The sequence below is a fragment of the Mus musculus genome, chromosome 12, assembly GCF_000001635.26.
Source record: "Mus musculus strain C57BL/6J chromosome 12, GRCm38.p6 C57BL/6J".
Classification (NCBI taxonomy): Eukaryota; Metazoa; Chordata; class Mammalia; order Rodentia; family Muridae; genus Mus; species Mus musculus.
Window position 1 is genome coordinate 10,265,213 of NC_000078.6, and position 24,971 is coordinate 10,290,183.

The following is a 24,971-nucleotide window of genomic DNA, read 5'->3' on the forward strand; positions in this document are numbered from 1 at the left end:
TGACTTGTATATATGTGAAGTTCTAAGAAAATAATAGTGTTGAAACAAATTTTATTCACAAATGGGTTCATTACAGTACTGTTATATTAGCCACACAAATGATCTGAGGCATAATGTCTAATAAGACAACAGTGCACATATGTGAAATCTATCATGAAATGTTAAATGAAGTGAACTTGGAAAATACACATACTATGGCAAAACGCAAACATTTAAATATTCTGAGAGGCAGATTACAGCACATATATATTTATATATAGTCACTCATATGTACATTCACACCAAAAATAAGAAAATATAACTTAAATTATTGGCTACCAAATATTTTTAATATCACACACATATGTATATATACATAATGCATACATACATGCATACATACATGTCCACCTTTAACTCTATCTTAATTACCAAATAACACAATAATTATATGGTTAGGCTATTAACCTTTATTGATGTCTAATAAATTCAGAGATCTAGAAATTTATCATAGCGATAGGCATAATTCAAGAATGATCCTCTTTATCTCTGACATTGGGATTCTCTTATGATTATGTTACAGTACATAGACAAGAAATGCTTAAAATTTTCACCAAGGGTATCTATCAGTAGTGTTCAGGAACAGATATTGTCTAGGTGGCTCTAAAGGAATAAAAAAACTTTAGTTTCTCAATGTGTTTCAGAAAAAGAAGTCAGAGAGATTCAAGACACTATGGGTTTGAAGACACAGAAATAATTGGAATGAACTCTAATGACCAAGCACAACCAGGATCAATAACCAGCACGAAGATACTAAGAGGTCTGGGGATGTAGCACACTTGATAAAGTGGTTGTCTAGCATGTACAAGGCACTGGATTTATCCTCAGCAACTGATAAACTGGGGTGGGGGGCATTCCTCACTGGCTGGCATTCCAGCACTCTGGAGAGGAAGGCAGGAGGTTCAGAAATCCAAAGTCATCCTTAGCTATACAGCAGTTTATGCCAGCCGGGCCTCTATAAGATACTGTCTTAAAAGAAAAAAATAAAATAAAGACACAAAGAGCTGACTTTTTAAAATGCAGTTGATATAAAATGCCATCTGGAAACTGTTAGATGACTTCTGTGTGTGGGAAAGAATGAGTCTAAGGGATTGTGGCAAACTGAAGGTCACTGGGTGAAATAGGGAAAGCTAACGGTTCCTCTGACTACATTCTTAACAACCAACACAAACACTTCTATGGTACAGGGAGATGTCTTGCCCCAGAAAAGAGTTCCTCAGCAGATACCAAACAGGTTTCCTACAGTTTAACTTAGTTCTGACATTAACTGTATTTAACAGAGACTTGTTCCCACAATACTGGTACCAATTCAGGCATGAATCACAAACCACAGATTCCCAAGTAGATTCTCTTGTAAACAAGAGGTTCCCATGTTCCCAGTTATCTTTACAGCTGCTGTTTTCTCTTCATTTGCATGGATTCCCAATGATGGCATTGTAGGGTCACAGGCTAACTACATGGTTTAGTGTTCACCCTCATTAGCACATGCCATCAGACAACACCTTACTGCTGTTTTTTTTTTTTGGTTATAAATTATTCAAGTTCCTTATGAACTATAGAAATTATTTCATTATTGAATATAGGAATTTATAAAAATGTGTTCCCAATTCATAGACTGCCTTTTAATTTGGGTAGTTATTTTTCCTTCTCTGTGTAGACACTTCAGTGTGATCTATTCTACTCTGTGATTGTAGTTGTTTGCCTGAGCTTTTAGTACAATTTCCAAAACAAAAACCCTTGTCAAAATCAAGGCATGAGAACTTGTTTTCTGTTTGCTCCATGAATTGTACAGTGTTACATCTATGTGTAAATGTTGGATATATTTCAATGTGGTTGTTATGAGTTATATATAGTAAGTGTGTTGATTGATTATTTTACATGTGGTTATTTAGTTTCCCCATCATTATTCTTTGAAGATGTTTTGTTTTCTCATTGTGTTTCTTATTAAATTTAGTTGACTATATATTCTTGAGTTTATGAACTTTCTACTCCATGTACCTAGTCTCGTTATATTTTCCTTTTCCTTTTTGAAAAGTCTACTTTTAAAGGATTGGAATGAGCTTGAAAGGAGAACAATGCAGGTTCTGATGAATCCCAGGTAAAGAAAGTTCACCTCAGTGAAGTTAGAGCATGTAACCTTACTGCATTCTTGTTCACCAGTCGACATTTTCTGAACACTGTAGTCTAGGGATTTTTATGGAGGTTTTCATCATGTAAGTATAACAGATTATTAATTTAATCTCCAGACCTTGTCACCCTCCTGGTTCCAAGCTTATAGTCATAAGATATTGTATTGCTTGTGAACCTCTATCTAGAAACCCAGGAAGTATCATCTCATCATAATGCAAGCTCCTCCAGGAAAAACAAGGCCCTAGAGTTCTTGTGTCACAAACAGGAGATAAAGAAAATAACACATATTTCTCAATTTATATCACACTTTCACAATGGGCTTCCCTAAAAGGAGACAAAACCCTCTTCTTTATAGGTTTCTGCTAATATCTTTGGATAAAGAGATGTGAGGATTTGTATATTCTGTCTGATGTGTCACCCCCTTGTGGCCATGATGATGACTGTGTCCAATATACAGATGGCTGTTGCCAGCCCACATGATGATTCCTAAACTGGAAAAATTACCTTAGCTGTTTCCAGGCAAAAATATATCCAAGAGCCCTTTTGCTTGGCACTCCTTACATACTCCCTTCTCATCACATGTGGTCTGTGAGACTGGACGTAGCTCAACAATACTTCTTACTCTCCCAGAAGACCCGAGTTTAGTTCCTTTCAACCATATTGAGGGTTTGCAACCACTTGTAACTTCAACTCCAGAGGATCAGTAACTCCTTTTGTCTTCTATAGGTAGGTACGCACACACACACACACACACACACACACACACACACACACACACACACACACTGTATACACATAAACACATAACCAAAAATAGAAATACATATTTGAATGTGGTCTTTATCTATTCTAAGAAGGCCAAAATAAAAAAAAAATCAGCAGTTTGGGGAAGGTCAGAATTCCCCAGAAACAGTCATGTGGTAGGTGATAAAAGTTGAAATAATTAAGATGCATGAATTCACAGGCTTTTAAGTCACACAGAAAAGATTTCCACCCTTTCAACTAAAAATGGAGAGTACCCACAGTTGGAAACTGCCTATTGAAGAAAAGTCTAAGCAGAAGCTGAACGCTGCCCAAGGTTTGCACCATTAGCACCAACACCTCATTTCATTATTTGTCATCTACTGAGAACTCCAAAACTACATACAGCTTTGCAGCTGGTCCTCTTCACCACTATACCCCTGGGTGTGAAAAAAAGAATCTGAAGTTATAGTTTTGAAATGTGTGCAAAATTCCTGTTGTAAAATAATATTATTTCCAGAAGTCTCAAATTGTTATAATTTGGCTTTCAACTCAAAGGGGAAGGAGGGAATTGAGAAACCAAAATCCTATGGAAGCAAACTGTCTAGCTAGGTTCCAGATGTCTCACAGTAGAAAGAAAGAGAAGCCTTTTATACACTGAATAGAACCCTGTAACCTGGCTGATATTGGCCACTCAAAGCCACATAGGATGAATGAAGAAACTAATACTTTCAAATTAATATGTTCAATCAAACTTTGTTGGGCAAGAAAATTTCCCTGAGTCCTTCCAAATCATAGAACTACAAAGCACTGTGATTAAATCTCTCTTGCATATTTATGGTTTTATCAAAACAGTACCAGCAAGAGCTGGAAAGATGGCACTGGGACGTTTGCTGCACTTTCAAAGGACAGAAGTGTGGCTCCAAGAACCCATATCAGCTGCCCCTCAGGTGCCCTACATCTACCTGTGAGTACAGATTCAGGAGAGCTGGTGTTCTTTTCTGACCTCTGAAGCATCCTAAACACAACTCCCCCCTCTCCCTTCCCCTCCCTCCTTCCTTCCCTCCCTCTCTTTGTCTCTCTTTCCTTCCCTTTCTCTCTCTCCCTCCCTCCCTCCTTCCTCCTCTCCCATCTCCATGTACTTACCTAGAAATACATTTTATGTCAGGCACCACATTCCTGGTAGAATACCAAAACACCAAAAAGCATATGACAGTTTGGAGAGATGCCTTAGTGGCTTAGAACACTGGATGTACTTTGAGAATTCAGTTCCCAGTACCTACATGGCAGCTCACAACTGTCTGTAACTTCATTTTCAGGTTATCTGACACCCTTACACAGACACAGATGCAGACAAAACACCAATGCATATAAAATATAAATAAGTTACTTTTTAAAAGAAGCCTATAAGAACCTCCACAATTAAATAGCACACAGTATAATTACAACTCTTTTCTGAGCCTGTTTCCATATTAATAAATGAAAAGGTTGGATTGCTATTTTTATAGTTATTATCATAATTCATTAACTTCAAGGTATTTGTAGCAAGGATATCAATGGCATATGCCCTTTTTCTTTATACAAACCATAGAATCAGAAACACATGCCCTGAATGAGAGGGAACTCAGAGAGAGGTAGCAGAGTTCCCTCGTGAAGACTCCTTCAGGCTTAAAGGTGTCTACCCTACCCATTTCTTTTTCAATAGTGGACTCATTCCATGACCCATCTCTCTCCCCTCACGTACTTCACCTTCAGGAAACGGGGCTCGACATCATGATCTGCTGATACATTTGTCTGTGCTGTCACCATGGTTTCGTGTCGTGGTACACGGTGTATGTTTGAGGAAACAATTAATCTAAACGACATGATAATTAATGGCCATGTTGTTGAGAGATAAAAGAATAAATAAGCGATGAGCAAGGAAATCTGTGGGAAACAAGATCTATCTGGAGGAAGAATGAAAGCTGAAAGCAAGCTGAGGTAGATAGATGAACAACTAAAGAAAAATTCTGCTTTCGGAAATGCTCTGATGGTATTCAGTTTGGATTTCACATACAGTATTAAGAGAACTTGGGATCTCCTCAGCTATATTCTACACTCTTATGAACATTAAAAACAGAAATGCTCCACATTTAATATGTTCAACAACATCCAGGTTGAAACAACTTCAGTTTCTCTTTTTGCACAATAGTTCTAGTATGCCTCAATATCAGAATCAAAGAATATTTAAATAATTCTTATTTTAAATAACAGTGGCATGATTGAAATTATACAAATAGACTGTCTTAGATCATTGCTGTATGTATACCATATTGGGGAGGACACACCAATGTATATAAATGTATGCACATGTGAAGACCAGTGGTCCTTGTCAAGTAACATCCTCAGTTGTCATTCATCTTATCTTTTGATACAGTATCTGTCACTGAACCTGGAGTTTGTCAGATGTCTACACTGGCTGGCCAGCAAACCATTTCCATTGTATATGTGTTACCTTCCTCTCTCTCTACCTCCCATTTCTGAGATTACAGACATGCTTTGCCATATCTGTCTTTCCAAACTCAGATCTTTATGCTTAAGACACTGAATCATCTTCTCAGACCCAGTAATGTATCACAGAACTGGCACACCAACCTAAGTGAAGTCACCATTAGCAATCCCCAGAAGAAGCTGTGTTGGTTTTTGTCCTCTGATAAGACCGACAAAACTCTCATCATGCTTATGGGTGAGTCTTTCTTTAGTAAATGATGCCTTATTGTACTTCAGTGATCTAACTTGTGAAATTTATGCTTCATAAGACTGTAAACAGACCTAGATTGAAAAAAATGGCAGAAACTACTGCTGTGTCTCTAAGAACAAGACATAGAACACATCATATTCCATTGATAGTACAGTGTTTCAAAACATAGTCTAATTACAAAGCCTGTTGATGTCATTTATTAGATGAAAGTCATTACATCCTCTGACATATCTCATCTTGATTTGCAATATGTATTTATATATTAATACACAATTTACATGTCAAGATACTTCATCCTTGAGAAGTCTATGGTTCTCTTAAAGTGATTTTTAGCCATAGTATTTCTCGTTTTGGGAATTCTCTTTTAAGTTCCAAAGCTGAAGTTTTTCATGGGTTCTTTGTTGCCCTGCATTTAGTAATTGATTTTAGGTGTTCATTTGTTTGTTAAGGGAGTCTTTTTATGTTCTAGATAAAATATTCTGTGTTATATGTCGAGATAGAGTGTATTCTCTTCCCTTCTGTAGGGGCATCTTTAATGGGTGTGTGATCTCCTTAGCTGTACAATTGTTTCAACCCACTGAAGTTCCATTATCAGTTTCCTGAGCGACTACTGCCTATATCTTGTACTTTCTTTTCTATTTTTTTTAATTTTTTTCTATTTCTACTTTTCTTCCAGCAGTTTCAGAGTTTCATAGTTCATGTCCAGGTGCCTAATCCATTGGTATTTGTTCTTGGTGGAGGGTGAGAAAGATCTGGTTTTCGTTTTCTATATGTGGTTACCAAGTTTTCCCACACACTGTTCATTGAAGAGGCTTTCATTTTTCCAATGCATAATCTTGGTCCCTTTAGCAAAAACCAGGCCAATATGGTTATATGGGTTTATATCGTGGATGAAAATAAGAGAGTGTGGGATGTTAGAGTAATAAGAATACACTATTTACAAATATAAAACTGTCAAGGAATAAATTTTATCAATATAAAGTCTATGATTTAATATTTAGAATGTACTAACAAGGATGTATAGGCCTCATCACTGTGTAGTTCAATCCCAAATAGAAACGCAGGAACATTAGTAATCATTCCTCAGGCTTTTTGTCTCATGGGACTCTGTCAATTATTAATTTCTTTGTGATAGCATCAACTTTCTTTACATTTCTTTTGCTTACACCTTTTCCATATTCCTTTCTTTAAAAATTTCACCCATGACATAGCAGGTATCAGTGTTTCAAGTTTGCTGGTGTGGCTGCATCATATTCTGTTAAGAGTATAGCATGGCTATTCATTCGTTACTTGAAGGACATCTGGGCTGTTCCCACTCTTCGCTATTATGAATAATTCAGCTATGAGTACTCATGCACAGCTTTACAGGGACACATGGTTTGAATTCTCTTGGGTATGAACGTAGGAGTGGAACTGCTGAGTGAGATGGAAACTCACTAAATTTACTAAATGGTTTAACATTTAGAGAGACTACCACACGGCCTTCCAAAGTGACTGCGCCATTTTACATTTCCACCAACCCTGTATGAGGATTTCAAGTCCTCTGCATTATTGTCAACACATGTATCTCATTTAATTTTTATTTAATTTTTGTACAACTCTATGAGATAGATATGATCTTGGTTATTAGAGACCTTATTAGGAGACTGAAGCTCAAATAAGAAACTTGCCCAAAATGTCACAATTCCATTTGGGTGGGTTAAAGCCAAGATTCAAGATATGACTACAGTCTGCTGTCTATGACTTAGGCGTTTAGAGCCATTTCACAAATGCTTTTGTAGGACATTTAGTTTACATTTGTGTATCCTGGGTGGGATCCCGACTAATCCTTGTACTTTCCTAGTATAAGAGTTTGGCTGGGCAGTAACCTTGCTTGATGGGTGTCTTTTGAGTTGTCTTCAACTTAAAATTACATGAAATTCCTATTGACTTGGACAATATTAATAATGAAATTTCCTTTCTCCTGTTAAAAAGATTTTAGGAAGCGAAAGGGACATTTAAAAGTTGTTTCTATGGTGTGTAAACACCTCATGGTAATGAAAGAGCACTCTCTATGAATACAATTTGTCCTCTGGATTATGCCAAGTGCTTAGTGTGTATTATTTCATTTAATCTCCTAACCCTCACAAGACCAACACAAACATGATTTCCATGAGTAATCTGAAGTATCATAATAAATCAGTAATTTTTCCAAGATCATAAATGAGAAAGCCAGATTGGACATCTCGGCATATGTCTCCTAATATCACTGTTACTACCACTTGCCTAATTTTTGATAAAACCCAAAGCTTAGGATGGTTATGTTTTATTAGTGTATCAGAATATAGACAAAGTTGGGATAATCTGAAAATAAACAAAGAAGCTATTTGTCTGATATGATTATGAATACTTTTCTATTTTTTAAATTATTCTTAGTAATGGAACTAAGTTTCCAGAAGGGATACATACACATAGCTATATGTATGGGTGCAATGATATAGTATGTATCTTCGTGTTATGCATATGTGTGTCTCTGTGTTATGCATATGTGGGTGACATGAAATGGCAGAAATTTATGCTTATGGAGATAAAATTATTTACATAAATGTAAACATAAATGTCTGTACCAGAACATATATGTGTACATGTATCAGTGTCTTTTCTTCCCCGATGCCATTGTGAAAGTGGCTCTTTTCTGCAATCGTCTCCTATCTGTAGAATATGCTATGTTGTATAGAAACAAAGGTGTTTCCTTTTCCCACAAGTCCTTTATTCATGTTTATATCCCAGTGCTGTTACCTTTGAACTTCTTTTCCTCCCTTCTTTTTTTTTTTCCGGTGCCTTTCATGAACGATGAACAAAGATACTGCTTTTGGATTTGCTATTCAAGATTTGTTCCTGGACAGGAATTTATATGAAGAATCCTAATTCTGTGATTGCTTAATAAAAATTATAAGTCTGTTTCATAATGCACTGAGCAGGTCTAAGGACAGACAATATATTTCACATGCAAGGTACATAGCCAGGACCTATTACTTAATGACAAGTAGCAAGGAAAGGACAACAGAATTCAAGAATTATGAGCCAGCCATCAGGCTTAGTAAAGTTACCCCGTGGTAGGAGGATGATAACCTGCCTGGGATCCTTTGCAATGCAGTGCAAAACCTGAAAATGCAGCCCCAAATGGTTATGTGCCCCTGGTCATATTCCTTCCTGGGGAAAAACCATTGTAAGAAACTCTGCTCTGAGGAGAACTGGAACAAAACCCAGGCTATTTCAGAAAGTGTTTTTTTCTTTCTGGATGCTGAAGTATCTATAGTTATTCTTTTTATTACCATTATCATCATCATCATCATCATCATCTTTATCTTTTTATTAATTATTATATTTATTTACATCCTAAATATTGGCCCCCTCCAGGTCTGTCCTCCCAGAGTTCTTCCCCCATGCCTCCTTCCCTTTCCTACTTTTGAGTCTTTCAGCTAAGATTGCTCATGTTGGGTCCTGGGAGGCTCCTCCATCCCAGGTCTCTGGGACTTTCTAGAGGTTCCCAGAAACCTCATCCTCTGCAGTTGCATATTTGTACTCATTCTCCTGGCCCTCCGAGCTTTTCTACTGTCTCCTCCCCCAATACCTGATCCTGCCCCCCGCTTTTCCCTTTCCCCCCTTACTCTCCCACCTAGGTCCCTCCCTCTCGTGATTATTTTGTACCCCCTTCTAAATGGGATTGAAACATCCTCACTTGGGCCTTCCTTCTTGTTTAACTTCTTACAGTCTGCAGTTATTATTGAGAACTATAAGCAAAGACATGTGGTAGGGGCAAGAGGTAACTGTTTCCACATTAAATCATAAGCCCTGATACTTGTGACCCTGAAACTTGTGACCCAAAAGAATATGGATCAAGGGAGTAGAAAGAAATAAGTTTTTAGAATCAACTGTGGAATGGGTACTGTGTTTCAGACAACAGAGCTGTTAAAACAAAACAGGGCAGAGTTTTAGAATACCAGATGGGAGGTTATCAGAGAATGTTAGCATTACTACTTTACCTACCTATAAAAACCCACTGCAATTTCTAGTGCACCAATCATGCTGGAAAATATTTCTCTACTTTTCTATGGGTTCCTAATAACCATACTCTTTCCTTATAATCACAGATCCCTAATGCTTTCTAATCTCTCTCTTAGATTTTCTTCTATACAGTATCTTCTTTCACAATCTCTGGTACTTTCTTGTCAGGCCTCCATTATCTTCAACAGTTCCACTAAGACACCTTACATAATAATTCCTACCCAGAAGACTAATGACACCAACTTTAGCAAAGGGAAAGACCTATGCTTGAATCACTACCTGGACCCCCAGCCTGGACTGTCATTCATTTCAAAGCATTAAGTTGATTCACAGTGAATGTCAAAGGACTAAGTAGATCCTGTAGCCACAAAGATAGCCAATGTCCCTGGCTTACTTCCTCCTCAATCCAGCTTTTCTTTGGGCCTCACAAGCTTCTAAATGTCAAAACACTGCTCCTGACACATCACACCTGCCTCCAGGGGTGGGTGGGTGGGTGGGGAGTCTCACTCCACCAGCCAGGCTGCAGTTCGGGGCCATGTTTCAGGAGGCTGTAGTGCCCAGATGAACTCTTGTTGCTTGGCTGGCTTTTATGGATGTAGCAAAGTCCATTTGGTCTTATTTTAATAACATCCCAATAAAAGAGCTGGGAAATTAGATGCTAGGAATGACATTTAAATCCTCCATTTCCCTTTGCTGCAATAATGGCTTTCTTGATAATAAAGTAGATAAATTTTATTAAATGATATGAAGTTTTTTCCATTTGAAAGCAATTAAAAAATGCTTTCAGTTCAGAATTACAAAACTGTTCACTTCGGATCTGAAGTTGACATTTTTATTGGTAATCTGAGTTATAACATGCTCAGCTCTATGCCCATTCATTGGTCCCTGATACTTCTGCCAACTTTTTATAGTTTTATGTGAAAGTACAGTACTTAAGCCTCCTTTAACTTCATGAGCCACCCCTGCTTCTGTAAAAGGCTGTCTCGGTGTCTCAACAATGCACTCCAGGGTTGATGTTTATTTAAAAACATCTGCTCCATCCTTTGTGGTATAACATACCAAAGTAGCCTGACATTTTAAAGACTTTTTCTTTAAACTTTGTGTCAAACAACAAGAGAACGTAACTACTTTTGTGATGAAAAACTGTTCAGGGCAATTACAAGATAATACAGTAAGTGGACTAAATGGTGCCCAAAGTAATCAAAGGAAAACACTGGGATTAAGCTATGCCAAAAAAGCCCACTTTCCTGGACATTTTTAGCTCCCCAAATATCAGCATGAGTGTGTTTCACATCTTAGTACTTCCTAACTGATAAAGAAAATTAGACCTTTGTCATTTAATTTGTAAGATAAGGAAGTGAGCTATTATATTTGTAAGCTTTTGACAAATCAGAACCAGCAGAAAGACTACTATCTCTGAGTTCGTGGTTTCTATTCGCACCTGGCAGCCAAGGGTGGGCAGGATTCCTTTAGTGCTACTGTCCACTGGTTCACTCAAAACCATTTCTTTCACAGCTTTCTTTACTTGCAGTGTTTAGGTTGAGTATGGAAGTCCATCAGAGATAGAAAGAAAAAAAAACATATAAACCACTTACTATTACAAGATTACTCAGTAGAGGCACCACTAAATCAAATTTCATGATAAAATAGTTATTTCTAGAAAAAGAAATGCTTTTGTTGCTTGAAAAGGTAATTTCTATCAGTTAGTCAAAAATACCCTCTATCCAGCCTACTGAGACACAGGTATTTTTGTTGTTGTTGTTGTAGAATACACAGAAGTAACCTTCAGTAAGTCTTTATGAATAACAGACCCCTGTTACCTCCAGTCAGAAGAATGGATCACTGCCCTGCTAAAGGTACCTTATCTGAAACAAAGAAGATATTTCATGGAGAGGAAGCTAAAGATAGTAGTTTTGTGGGAGGCATTTTGACAACCACAGAGTGTTCCATGTGGAAGAAAGCATGGCTGGGAGTGGTTTCCTACTGTTGAAAGCCTACTGGGGGGTCACTAAAGCATGGAAGCTCTGGTACTTCAAGGACGTCTTAAAACACAGCAGCAGACTGAAACCCTGTGCCTCCTCACCAGGATGGCAGAGGCCCCTCCTCTGGCTCGATCAACAAAACTTCAGCTTGGTTTTCCATACAAACCCACCAAGTCCCCTTCCCATGACACATGTGGAATGCTTTAAGCCATGTGGTTAGACATCGTGAATTAGCTCAACTGCTCACACCACACACCATGGTCCACAACTGTGCTTAGATGAATGCTCAACATGCCGCTAAACATAGAAGGCCTTACGAAAGTAAAGTAGACGTGACAGGGAAATGTTATTTGTGACCTTTGGTTATTGCGGCTCACTTTCAACCATAAATCTCCTTTTTGACTATAGCAGTCTACCTTGTGAGTGAACATGAGGTCTTTGACTGCAGTCTTTATTAGCTTAGCAAATGGAGTGATGTTTGAGCACCTGTCACGTTGCTGACTCTGCTACAAAGTGTGAAGGGAATTTCCACCCAGCCATGGACCAGAAGGTACCCTAATGTCAAAATGCATCTGTTTTATGAGCATCCAACAAGCATGCTTTATCAAGAAGCAAAATTATATGCCAGTGTGTTCTGGGCCCCTCTATTCACCATATAACATGTCAAACTGTCTTCTACTCTAAAGTCACAGAAAACAAAGAAGCGAAACACCACCTCTGGGCCACCTCCACCCCTGTCAACATCTATGTTTTGTTGCTTCTCTTCATAGTGAAATTCTTACCTCTTCTGATTTTTCTTTTGATCCACTTCAAGAGAAAAAGATGGCAGAGTTTTTCTTCCCACATCAGTCAAGGCAGTTTTCAAGACTGCCAAGAAACTTCTTTTAGACACATGCTCTTTGCCTGCTACTTTTCCCAGCCCTGCAATCCACCTCATACCCCATGACTTTGGAGATATGTGTGTGTGTGTGTGTGTGTGTATGTGTGTGTGTGTGTGTGTGTGTGTGAACATATATACTTATATATTTATTTTTCACTTTGTAAATGTAAGATTTTGTTAGTTTGTTTCCCAGTCCACAGGACATTCTTTGCTGTCTATACTTCCTCTGGGATGTACAGTTGCTTTCTTCAATCCTCGACTTGAACACATTAAGATAAGAAGCCCAGCTATCGCTAATTTTGAAGCCATTTTTAGTTTTAATCTTTTTTTTCTTTTATTGAAAATAGATTCTTTCATATACTACATAATGATGCCAGCTTCCCCTTCTTCTAATTCTCCCGGTTCTTTTCCATATCTGCTCCCATCCAGAGCTATTCACTTCCTGCCTCTCATTAGAAAACAAAGAAGTTCCTAATGCATAGTTATAATATAGCAATAGGAGATAATAAAATACAAAACAAAAAAAACAAATATATCTGAATAGAAAAACCCACAGAAAGAAAGAAAGAAAGAAAGAAAGAAAGAAAGAAAGAAAGAAAGAAAGAAAGAAAGAAAGAAAGAAAGAAAGAAAGAGAAGAAAGGAAGATATCCAAGAAAATACACAAGGAACAGATATAGACTCATTTGCACACTCAGAAATCCCATAAAAATGCAAAACCAAAAGTCATAATATATATGCAAAGGACTTTTTGGGTTTTTTTTTAAGTAAAATTGAAAGAAAGGACAAAAATTTTCAGAAAAAGAAAAGCCTTAACATGACATTGTGCAAGAAGGAACCCCAAAGGTGCTGTTGAATTCACTTGCTTCCAGCCATCTACTGCTGCACAGGGAGCTGACCCTTTATAGTTTGCCTCCTCAGTACGGTTCCCTTGGAGAAAACTAAACTTTCATTTTTCAAGCCTTATCAGTTGGTGATGCCTTCTGGGTTAGGGACAGGAGCATGTGCCTTCATTTCTTTTGAGCTTCAGGACCCAATTTGTTGCCAGCCCTATGTGTGGGTCCTCAGTCTATGTGAATTCATATGTGTGTCTATCCTGTTGTATTTTGGAGGCCTTGTTTCTTTGGTAGCTGCTAATCCTTCTAGACCTTATACTCTTCCCATCTCTTCTTCTACAGGGTCCCTGACCCATGGGTGGAGGAATTTGACCAAGATCTCCCATTTAGGGTGGAGTATTCCAAGGGCTCTAATTCTCTCCATATCTTTCTGATTGTGGATCTCTGTATTTTTCCCTTCTGTTGCAAAAGAAAGCCTCTCTTAAGGTGGCTGATCAAGGCACCGATCTAGTAGTATAACAGAATATTGTTAAGAGTCATTTAGTTAGTACATTCCAGTAAAACAACTGGTATTTTGTTTTACTCTCGGTCTACAGGCTATCCAGTTTCAGGTTCTGGGTCACCCAGCAGCATTGCTTATGAGTTTATTTTGTGAGGCCTAAAGGCAATCAGATGGGCTGGTTACTCTCACAAGCTTTGTGCCACTACTGCACTAGTGTATTTTGCTGGCATGACACCATTGTAGATCAAAAGATTTGTGGCTCAGTTGGTGTTTATGTTTCTCCTTTAATACCTTACAGAGTATATTTCTCTACCAAAGACACTAGTGTATAGGAGTAAAGACTCCATGTAGGCACTAGCTGGACTTGCCCATATTCAATGAGTTATGTCTTCAGAAATGAGGCCTTGACATCAGTTTGTGGAAAGGAGCCTTTTTTCTTGGCAACAGCCTGGGTTGTTTGGGGATTCCCATGGGACCCCTTTGATCAACAACTCAATTAAATGGAACCAAGTTTAGGTATTTAAAGCCTCATTTGATGATATGAGATGGCCAGTGGGGACTCTATCTCCCCTATTATATAGCAATTATATTCAGATCGTCAATATATATATATATATATATATGATATATGTAACTTTAGGAAGCTTATATTTAAAACTATATACTTATATTTAAATTTTCACTTGTTTAATAAACACATAGTAGTTGACACTGAGAGGCATGAAGTGTCATGATCCTAAACTCTCATGATCAAAAGCCCCTGATGGCTTCCTGACTACATCATGGCACTGAATGGCCTTTGCCACCTATAATTTCTTTCTACTCTTTAGCTTCCTCTCCATCTCCTCTGCCTGCTGTGGTACAATGTGTCTTGTCATTTGTTAAGCCCACTACTCACTTTTTCAACACTGCTTCTGTAAAGTTTGTAATATCCATCTTCTGAGTACAGCACAGTTTCACAGCAGACCCCCATTAGGGCATCTACTTGTATGAATTCTGATAAGGAGAATTTTTTGATGACTCTATCACTGAAGAAGAACTCAAGCCTTCTGTCTCCATGTCCTCTATGCTACTTTATTGCTTCATGACCTTTTCCATAGCACCTGGTCACTATTCCCACTATTTATTTGTATGTTTATTCTTCTCCTCTCTTAGAAGTATCAAGTTCTAATGAGGGGAATATTTGTTGTTCACTGCTACATAAATTCTACCTATTAAGGTAAACCTTCACTAGTTACATTGTTTGTCATCATGCACACATGTGTACACACATGATGTTTACAGAGAAGAAATAAAGTATTCTGAACAGACGTGCTCCCATCACATACAACTGCATAAAGGAAATGTGTAGGGGAACATTTGGGAGATATTAGTCTGTTTATAAGTAATTGGAGGGTTAAAATTTAAAAAGATAGGAAAGCAGCTAAGTAGCAGAGTAAGCAAAAGTCCCCATGCTTGCTGCGCATGGCCAGTATAGAGACTGTGTGAGAAATTGATTTTTTTCCAAGTTTTTATTAGGTATTTTCTTCATTTACATTTCAAATGCTATCCTGAAAGTGTTTGTTTCTTATTCTTCTTTAATATATGTTAAGACATTTTTCTTTCTTCCCTCAAAAGTAGGCAATACCTTGTTTGTTTATGCCACATGATTATTAGCCACATATTTATTATGAGAATAAAACGAATGGTTTTAAGAAGTTGGGTAGCACAATGCTTAGTGTACAATACATGGTTTGTAACACCAGGAAGGGACCCTGTTCCTTTGGCTTTCCTCAGATTAAACATGCACTTAAACTTACATAGGGATTGTTTAAAAATCTGTTATATTTAATTTCACATGCACATGAGATAATGAAGACCAAGAAAATTAAAATAAATGAAGTAAACTTTAAATACTTTTCTATCTTCATGCATACAGTTCAGTGTGTAAGTTGAGACCTGAAAGGCTCAGATGAAATGGCTGCACTCACATAACAACAGTAGTTCTTACTAGTAACGGGACTGATGGTGCATATTATGCTGTATAGGGAAGAAACTGACTTCCCCATATTTAGTGAGAAATAATTTCCTCAACCTCATTATTCTTCTATTTTACAGCACAGATACCATCTGTTATAAATTAGGGACAGGATAGAAAAAAATAGAATTAGCTCTTCAACTATTGATACATACCAATATTCTGATACCAATATACCAGTTCGTCTTCTCAGCCCAATCCTACCTGTATGGCCTCTATTCTCAACATCTTTCTCAGGCCCACCAGAACCATCTTTTTTCATCTTTACTCTCATTACCCAGCTGGAAAACGTCCTGCAACAGGCCTCCTTTAATGTGGGGAAATGTGATCTATAGATTTGTCTAATCTCCCATGAAGAATTCCAAAGATGGAAAAGAATTTCCTATGGTATATAGTTCCAGCTCCAAAATACGTACATATATTGTTTGGGGTATGAAGTAATAGTGTTGGTAGCAACAGCAGCACAGATGTGGATAAGTACACAAGAATGTTTGAAGCCAGAAGACAATCTTGACTGTCATTCCTTATGTCTGATCCTTCATGATTTTATTAGTTTTGCTCTGAGACAATCTCATTCTCTCTCTCTCTCTCTCTCTCTCTCTCTCTCTCTCTCTCTCTCTCTCTCTCTCTCTCTCTCTCTCTTTCTCTGTGTATGTGTGTGTGTGTGTGTGTGTGTGTGAATGTGTCACTCTCTCTTTCACAACAAAACAAAAGTATACAATTTTTAACTTTTGCCATCCCAGTCAATTATAGCATTTATTTTTCTGATTTAAAAATTCTAGTGAATTTTTCTGATGTAAACAAAATTAGAAAGGAGATATTTTTAAAGTTAACTATATGAGCACCTACTATGTGCTGTCTACTGTCATAACCATTGCAAAATAAGATCATGACTTTGATTTAGATACCAATGTTTGCCATCGTCAAAATGCATAAAATATAGACAGGACTTTCACAACTATTTAATCCCCAAATCTCCAAGGTGGACTATATTATGGGATGCATCTTGAGTTGGTTGATTTGAAAGATGAAGATGGTCTGTGAGATAGCCTGCACAAGCATTTCCAATGGTCATTTTAATGCTCCCAAATGGCCAGATGTGGTGGCCTTTGCCTTTAATATAAGGGCTCCATACACTAGGCATGTAGATAGGAAGTTCTAGACCAGCTTGGGCTGTCTAAACAATAATAAAAGTAACACAAATTAAAACAAAGTTCCTGAAATGATCTGGACCAACTATGACAGCTAACATATAAACGCATAACCAGAGCAAACCATTTGCTTCTTTTAATACGTGTGCTGAGAATGAGAAGAATGGGTTAAGTAAAGACGAGTAAGACCCAAACACAGCACAAAAGGAACCTAAACTGCACTGGGAATTTATTGTAGTGATGTTTTCTCTAGGTTTAACTCAGGGAGCATATTGTTATCCTGGCCTCCTAAGGCTAGAAATTAGATTCAAAGGCAGGTCCAACATAAATTGATCTCAGCACATTGAGCAAACTTGAGAGGCTGGAGAGATGGCTCAGCAGTTATGAACATTTTCTGCTCTTGAAAAGGACCAAAGTTCAGTCCCTAGCACCCAGATCAAATGACGCACCCCTGCCAATACCTCCAGCTACAAGGCATTGAGTGTCCTATTCCTGTCTCCACCTGTGCCCACTTTCACCTACACATAACTCCACACACATAACATAATTAATGATAAAATAAAATTTTAGAAAGGAATGGCTCAAATGGCTGTCATGCTTGGTTGCTGCACTCAAACAGGCATGCACCATATTAAGTGAGAATCACAGAGGAGAGAGGTATATGGGTGGGAAAAGATATGGTCTGGGAATAGCTAGAGGACATTTATAAAATTAAGTAACTATTTCATGTAATATATAACTACATATGGCTGGGAAAACCTTCAATTCCCTCTTTAATTTTGCCAAATGGACCCTTGTCATGTAGGAATATCTGTTATGCTCTAATAATTGTTTAGTTGTTATTTTTAACAAGTTACACCAACCAGGAGCAAATACTTCAAAGGAATAAATAATAAATAGCATTGGTACTAATTATTTACAAAATATATTGAAGCAATAAATAATGTTGGTTAATTATTTACAAAATATATTGCCTTTACTTTATTTTTGTGCTTAAATTTTGGCTGTTAACTAGATACTCAAGGATTTATTTATATTGGTCACCAGCCAGTCAGAAATATTTAAATACTATTCTTGGAAGTAAGGATTATCTAACCATTCACAAGCTCCTATAATAAAACATTTATCATAACCCATTAATCCATTAGGACTTATTTTCTATTCCATCCATTCACTAGCACCTTGATTTGAACACAGTCAAGTTTGGCTGCAATTTCCCCTTTTATCATATATCATAATTACGGGATGGGATGCACCAAAGTTGAATTCCGAAAGCCCTGCACTCTGCTTGAACTTGGCACACAGACACTCAGCTAGTAATTCCAGAGCTGGGACTTATCCAGGCTCAAGTCCTGAGATCGCACTTGGATCACGGGATAGAAGACAACAGGAAAGATGTCTGGCTATGTTATTATCTCCCAGAGATTTGAAGTTGGGTTTTAAATGCTCCTGGCACTATTCTGGTGGCCTAAAGTGCAGGCTAGGGGAGCCATTCCACTACACCCGGCTTACCCACAACTCCTATTCCAACCATTTGTCCTTAAGAAGTACTGTATCACTGCAAGCCAAAGCCCTTGCATGTGACTGGTGTTTGAATACATCAACACATATTGATCTGTACATTTCAGTTCCAGAGCAAATGGCATTCCCTCACACATAACTTATATTTAAAGAATACAACATACTTGGATGATTGCATCAATTTTGGCTTTTGATGAGACTCATAGTAGTCATTTGTGGAAAAGATAGGCAAGGAGGAAACCCAAGATCATTGCCCCAAATGTAAAGATACTTGTTAAATAAAAAATATGTGTCATCATTGAATAAAACTCTTACTGTGGTTTATCTAATCAAGGATATAAATCTCAAGGTAATATTAAAGAATCCACTTTGTAAATTATAAAGCAGCAGGAATACAGGCCATTATTTTAATAATTGATGGGAATAAGCTTGAAGTTATAACTTTTGGGGTGTTATACCTGTATTTGTACTGCCACTTTGGAAAGTCTAAGACTATAAAGTATGGATCCAATGTAAACTAGAGTATGTACAGGGCAAATGTTGTAATGACATAGAAATTGACATCTTGAGGTCAGGTAGTGAGTTCAAGTAACATCAGTGCCCAGTGGCAAGAACCGATACTGAAGTTGGGATTTACTGTCAAAAGAATCACCAGCAAATCCATGTTTGTCAGGACACTATTTACAATAGCTAATCTGTGGAACCAGCCCTGGTGACCATCACAGGTGAACAAATATAGAAAATGAGCTGTGTGTACACAGCAGAAAGTTATTCAGCCATGAAGGAAAAATCCATGTCATTTGCCAAAAATAAATAAATAAATAAATAAATAAAAATAAAAATGGATAAACTAGAAAACCACATATGTGAACTAAGCCAGAACTAGAAATACAGCTGTCACATGTATTCTCTCACCCATGGATTCTGGAAAATAGAGATCATGAAAGTAAGAGCTGGGTTATGTAGAGAAAAGAATTGGACCAGATGGATGAAAGAGGAGTGAGAAGTATGGATAAAGGAAATTGACTATAATTCAAACATGCTATACACATACGGGGAATGTCATGATGAAACCCTTTTATTGTGTATGTTAGAATATAATAATTTTAAAGTGACAAAAAATTGTTCTTCAAGGTTAACTCCACGGAATACACTGCTTCTAAGCCTCAAATTCTTTAAGAGGTTAATACATCTGCCCGAATGGTAATGGTCATGAAGAGTAATGAAAGAGAAGAACACAGGCCTGGTGAACAATGGCCTCACAGAGGAAAACCATAATCATTATAGAGAATGGGCACCAGAGGAAATGCCCTGTGGAATGATTGGAGTAAACTGGCTATCATAAAGAACTTTGCATCTCCATGGCCCATATCAATTTCTAAGATAGACTTAGTATCTTTAGTTTTTAATTATTTATTTTTTATTTTTGTGGAGGTTTATGTTCTTTTCAGTGTAGCTTTGTGCATATCTGTATATAGACACCCATCCATGTGCACACATGTGCATGTGGAGGTCAGAGGTCAACCTCAGATGTCTCATCTCTACTGTTCTCCACATGTGTTCTTTAAGACAGAATCTCTCACTAACTTTGCAGCTCATGGATTCTGCTAGGCTGGCTAGCCAATATACTTCAGAGGCATACCAATCTCTGCCTTTATGACACTGGGGTCCACGACCTGGACCATCACGCCCAGCTTTGACTTGTATGCTGGGGATCTGAACTCAGATCTTCGTGCTTGTGCTTTGTGACTAATTCACTGAGACATCTTTGTATCCCCAAATTTATTTTATAACTGAATGGTTATAATTGCAAACATTTGTAGGACATAATATGATGCTAATATACACACACACTAACACACACACACACACACAATGTAAAATGATGTGTCATTTTCAAAACCAAAATACCCAATAATGGAATGTCAAAAACACCCTATCAATGGAAGTAGAGTGGCCACTGGGGGATGGTTGTCTGCTTCTCTTAGCTCTCTCATCTAAGAAGCCAGGTCATCTACTAGGCATCTATCCATTCACCAGTCTCCTAGTCAGCCCCACTGGTAACATTACATAGTAACATATTTAAGTTTAGATTTATCACATCAGCAGTTGCTTAAAGGGTTTGAAGATGATACCATGTAGCAACTCCGAACAGAATGTTTCTTATCATACCCTTCCTCCCACAGCTCAGAGATCCTTAGAGAGGAGAGGTGCAGAAAGATGTCCAGAACCAGAGGTTCTAGGATGACTACAAAGAAACAGTGTTTTCCTGACACAACAGAGAAACCTCATATATAAACTCAAAGCAGTTAATGACAGCCCTCACAAGACCTGCTCAAGCCCAAGCCAGACAAAATTCCAACATGGGTGTGTGGCACAGAGTCTGTGTCCAAGGTGAGGAACTATTGGCAATTTATAGGTGTCAGAGAGAAGAGTCAGTTTTCTTTGTCTTTGCTAGTTCCAGTGGATGGTCACACACACACACACACACACACACACACACACACACACAGAGAGAGAGAGAGAGAGAGAGAGAGAGAGAGAGAGAGAGAGAGAGAGAGAGAGAGAGAGAGAGAGAGAGAAGAGTATATGGGTAGCACAAGGTGGATTGGCTGGTATTTGTTTTAAGGAGGATATTAAGTTGATGGGCAAGGCAGAGAGAGGTATGGATCTGGAAAGGATTGGTGGAGGGTACATGATCGAGATATGTTCTATGAAATCACCAAAGAATTTAACACATCAAAACGAAAACTGTTTCTTATTAAAGATATCACAAATTGCTTATTATGTGTCACCTAGTTAATGTGAGTCAAAATTTATGTTTTAAATTAACATATATTTTTCTGCTACAATGGCAGCAATTACCCCACAGAAGATAATCACTCATGACATTAGGCCAGTATTGAAATGACCACCAGGTTTGTCCATATCCTTCCAGACAAGACCCAGACTCCCAACTATGAGAAATTCATCAGACTGATTCTGGACTATCTCAAAGAACTTACTGGATTACCTATGGAAGGTGATTCAATTAATGGCAGAGAGAATGAAAAAAAAATAACCTAGTCATCGGCAGTCCCAAAACTATACTATTATTCCTAAGGGTGCATGTCGAGATGATGAATAGTTAGGCAAACATATATCAACAGAGTATTGTCTGTCATTTCTAACAGCCAAACTTGATTAAGAAAAACTTCCAAAATCTCCTTGTAGGAGCATCTTCAAACATTGTGGCTATACCTAGAGAGCAAAGTTATCTGCATCATCTGGATAATTGTATGTTGGTAGTGCCATGATGAAGAGCACTTAAAACACATTAAAATGCCATTCTTCCCATAATGAGGTTATCATTTAGTCTAAAGAGATAGTTATCCTGGTGAGTATGTGAGAATTAATGGTCTATGACCAGGATCAGGAAAGTTAAACATTTACAAGTATAGGCCCACACACCTGACAGCTGACCATGTTTGCAAGTGTGAACCCAGGAGGGGATCTATAGTGATACCTCATGTCACAGAAAACAAAATAATGAGCTAATTACAAGGGAGTGTATTCACTGCTCAACTGTTAAATGATTCTTCCAAAAAGTTAATATCAGCCTCTCCAACAATGGATCTGTTCTGTGTTTCTCCCATGTGATGACCCTATTATTGAAGACAGCATTTACCATCCACCTAAGTTACCAATCTTTGACACCACACCTGTCCATGAGTGATCCATAGACACTACACCTGGCCCTGGGGAAGGTACTGCATCTCTAAGTATTGCTTCTTGTGACACCGTTAAGAAAACACTCCTTACAAACATTGTATAAATATACACAGGACTTCTGTCCTTTTTTCCAGGCACTCTAAGAGGGATTCTTGCCACACACACACCCAAAATGTGACTTACCTAAAGATGATCCTGTGCTTCTGACAGAGATTTTTTTAGCCACATGGATTACATCATTTTCCTTATCTCTAGACTTCCCTCCTACAAGTTCTGATAATTTAGGCAATAAAGCAATTAATGTGGAACTAATTTTCAACTACTTCCAATCAGCAGCAGATCATCCGCACCTAGCCCGGCTAGACTTCACCATCTCACACTCCAATCACAGCTTATCTATAAAGCGGGACAACCACACTCTGATCCCTTCACTTAATTCATTAATGACATCAAAACCAGACATGTCCAAATGTCTCCATCCACTGACACGTTGCACATGTCCATGCTTCTGCTATCTGAGAAGTGGTGACACTGAAGCATTGGGTCTCTGATTGCTTCTCTGCAACCTACTTGTGAATCCTGCACTTCTCTACTCTTCTTGCCCATGAGCTCACACAGACTCATATGTGGGTGCTCTATTTACTCTGTGAGTGTATCTGGCTGCCTTTCCTCCTTGACTGATGGAAAGATAAAGGTATTGTAGTGATAGCAGCTCTCTGTCTCTCTCTCTCTGTCTCTGTCTCTCTCTGTCTCTCTCTCTGTCTCTCTCTCTGTCTGTTTCTCTGTCTCTCTGTCTCTCGGTCTCTCTCTCTCTGTCTCTCTCTGTCTCTGTCTCTCTCTGTCTCTCTCTCTGTCTCTGTGTCTGTTTCTCTGTCTCTCTGCCTCTTTGTCTGTGTGTGTGTGTGTGTGTGTGTATGACATATAGGATCATGTGGATGTAGTTGGGTGTGCATTCACATATGGGTATGCATTTAGAAGTCATAGGACACCCTTGTGTGGCATTCCTTCCCAGCTTTAACCTACCTTATTTCTTGAGATGGGCCCCTCATAAAGAGACTGAGTTATCTAATCAGCAAGCACCAAGGGTCCATCCATTCCCAGTTCTCTAATGTCAGGCTTTGTCAAGAGTGTTCTCGAAATCTAAAGCTACAACCTCATGTTTACGCGGAAAGTCACTTACCAACTGTTTGCTTCATTCTTATAAAAATTAGCTCAAAAGTTTGTGTGTGAGGGGGTTGACAAAATTAGGTCTGTCTGGACATTAAAATGCCATCAGGCTTTAAATGGAAGCAAATGACAGTTGAGGAAGAACTATACATCATATTTTAGGATAATAAATTAATTAAAATAATATGCAGACACAATCTGAGTTTCATTATTCTATTGACCAGGTGACTCCAGACTCAAGGTACTAATAACAATTGGAGGACAGAGGTGGGCCCTGCCTTCTTACCTTCCAGAATGAGGGCTCTGATAGATGACACCTTACACTTTCCTCTTTTGTAGGAAGACATTTAAATCCCCGCACAATCAGTCCAGCAACCTCAGAAATGGCCCCTCTGAGTCTCTATCTCCAGACTGCTAGAGTCTCTTCTAGAGAAAGCATCGTCTATGAATTCTCAGTGTTTGGGCAAAAGAAGAATGGGCAGGTTTCCATTTATAGAGAAGGAGTAAAGAGGGGAGCGGAGGAAAAGGGGTGATGGGAAGAAGGAGAAACAAATGAAGGCTAGAAAGATGGAAGACGTGATGGTATTAAGGGAAGGGAGTGGAGAAGAGCAAGGACAAGAAGAAAATGGAGGAAAAGGGGGACAAGGAAAGAAGGGAGGAGGAAGAAAATGCATGGGGAAAGAAAGTAAGAGAATAGAAGGCGTGCATAGAAGAAATGGTTAGAATGGGATGAAGGGAAAGAGGAGAAAGAAGAATAAGGATAAAAGAAGACAAAAGTGAGAAAGTAGAGGAGGCAGAGCACGAGGAGTGAGAAGAGGAGATGAGAGGAGGGGGAGGAAGAGGAAATAAGCTCTTTATATATGTGAAGAAGGTACATGATGTATATTAGTATGTAACATATTACTGGGTCAGAGATGCCTGAAAAACAAAAGAAAACAAAACAAAACAAAACAAAAATCAAAAAACAAACAAGTGAAAACCAACTTAAATGCTTATATAGCTTTACAGTTCCAGTGATACAGTCCTTCATAGCCAGGGAGTTACAGTGGCAGGAGCAGGAGGTGTCTGCTCATTTCTTCACAGTCAAAGGAAGGAGATTTGTGAAGGCTATATGCGATGGGCAGGGGTCGGGGGGTACCTCAGGCTATAGAAAATCACCATTCATATCACAACACTGCAATTCATGCCATCTAGATAAGCCCTCACAGACGTGCACAGAGACTTATCTTCCAGGTGGTTCTATAGCCTGTCAAGTTATCAATCAATGTTCTACATCACAGACAAGTTAAATCATTGGTCCAAAACTCATAGAGCTGGGACTCAGTCCCGGGCTGTGTGACACTGGAGACTTGTTTAACATGTTAAACGTGTGATTCTGTTTTATCCCTTTTCAAAGAGAAATAAAAAACCAGAATAATTAGAAACACTACTAAAACCTAGAGCTGTTTTTCTATCACTCCTTCTTCAATCCTTCACTAAATTTGATTCATCACTATCCCAAGTGGGAGG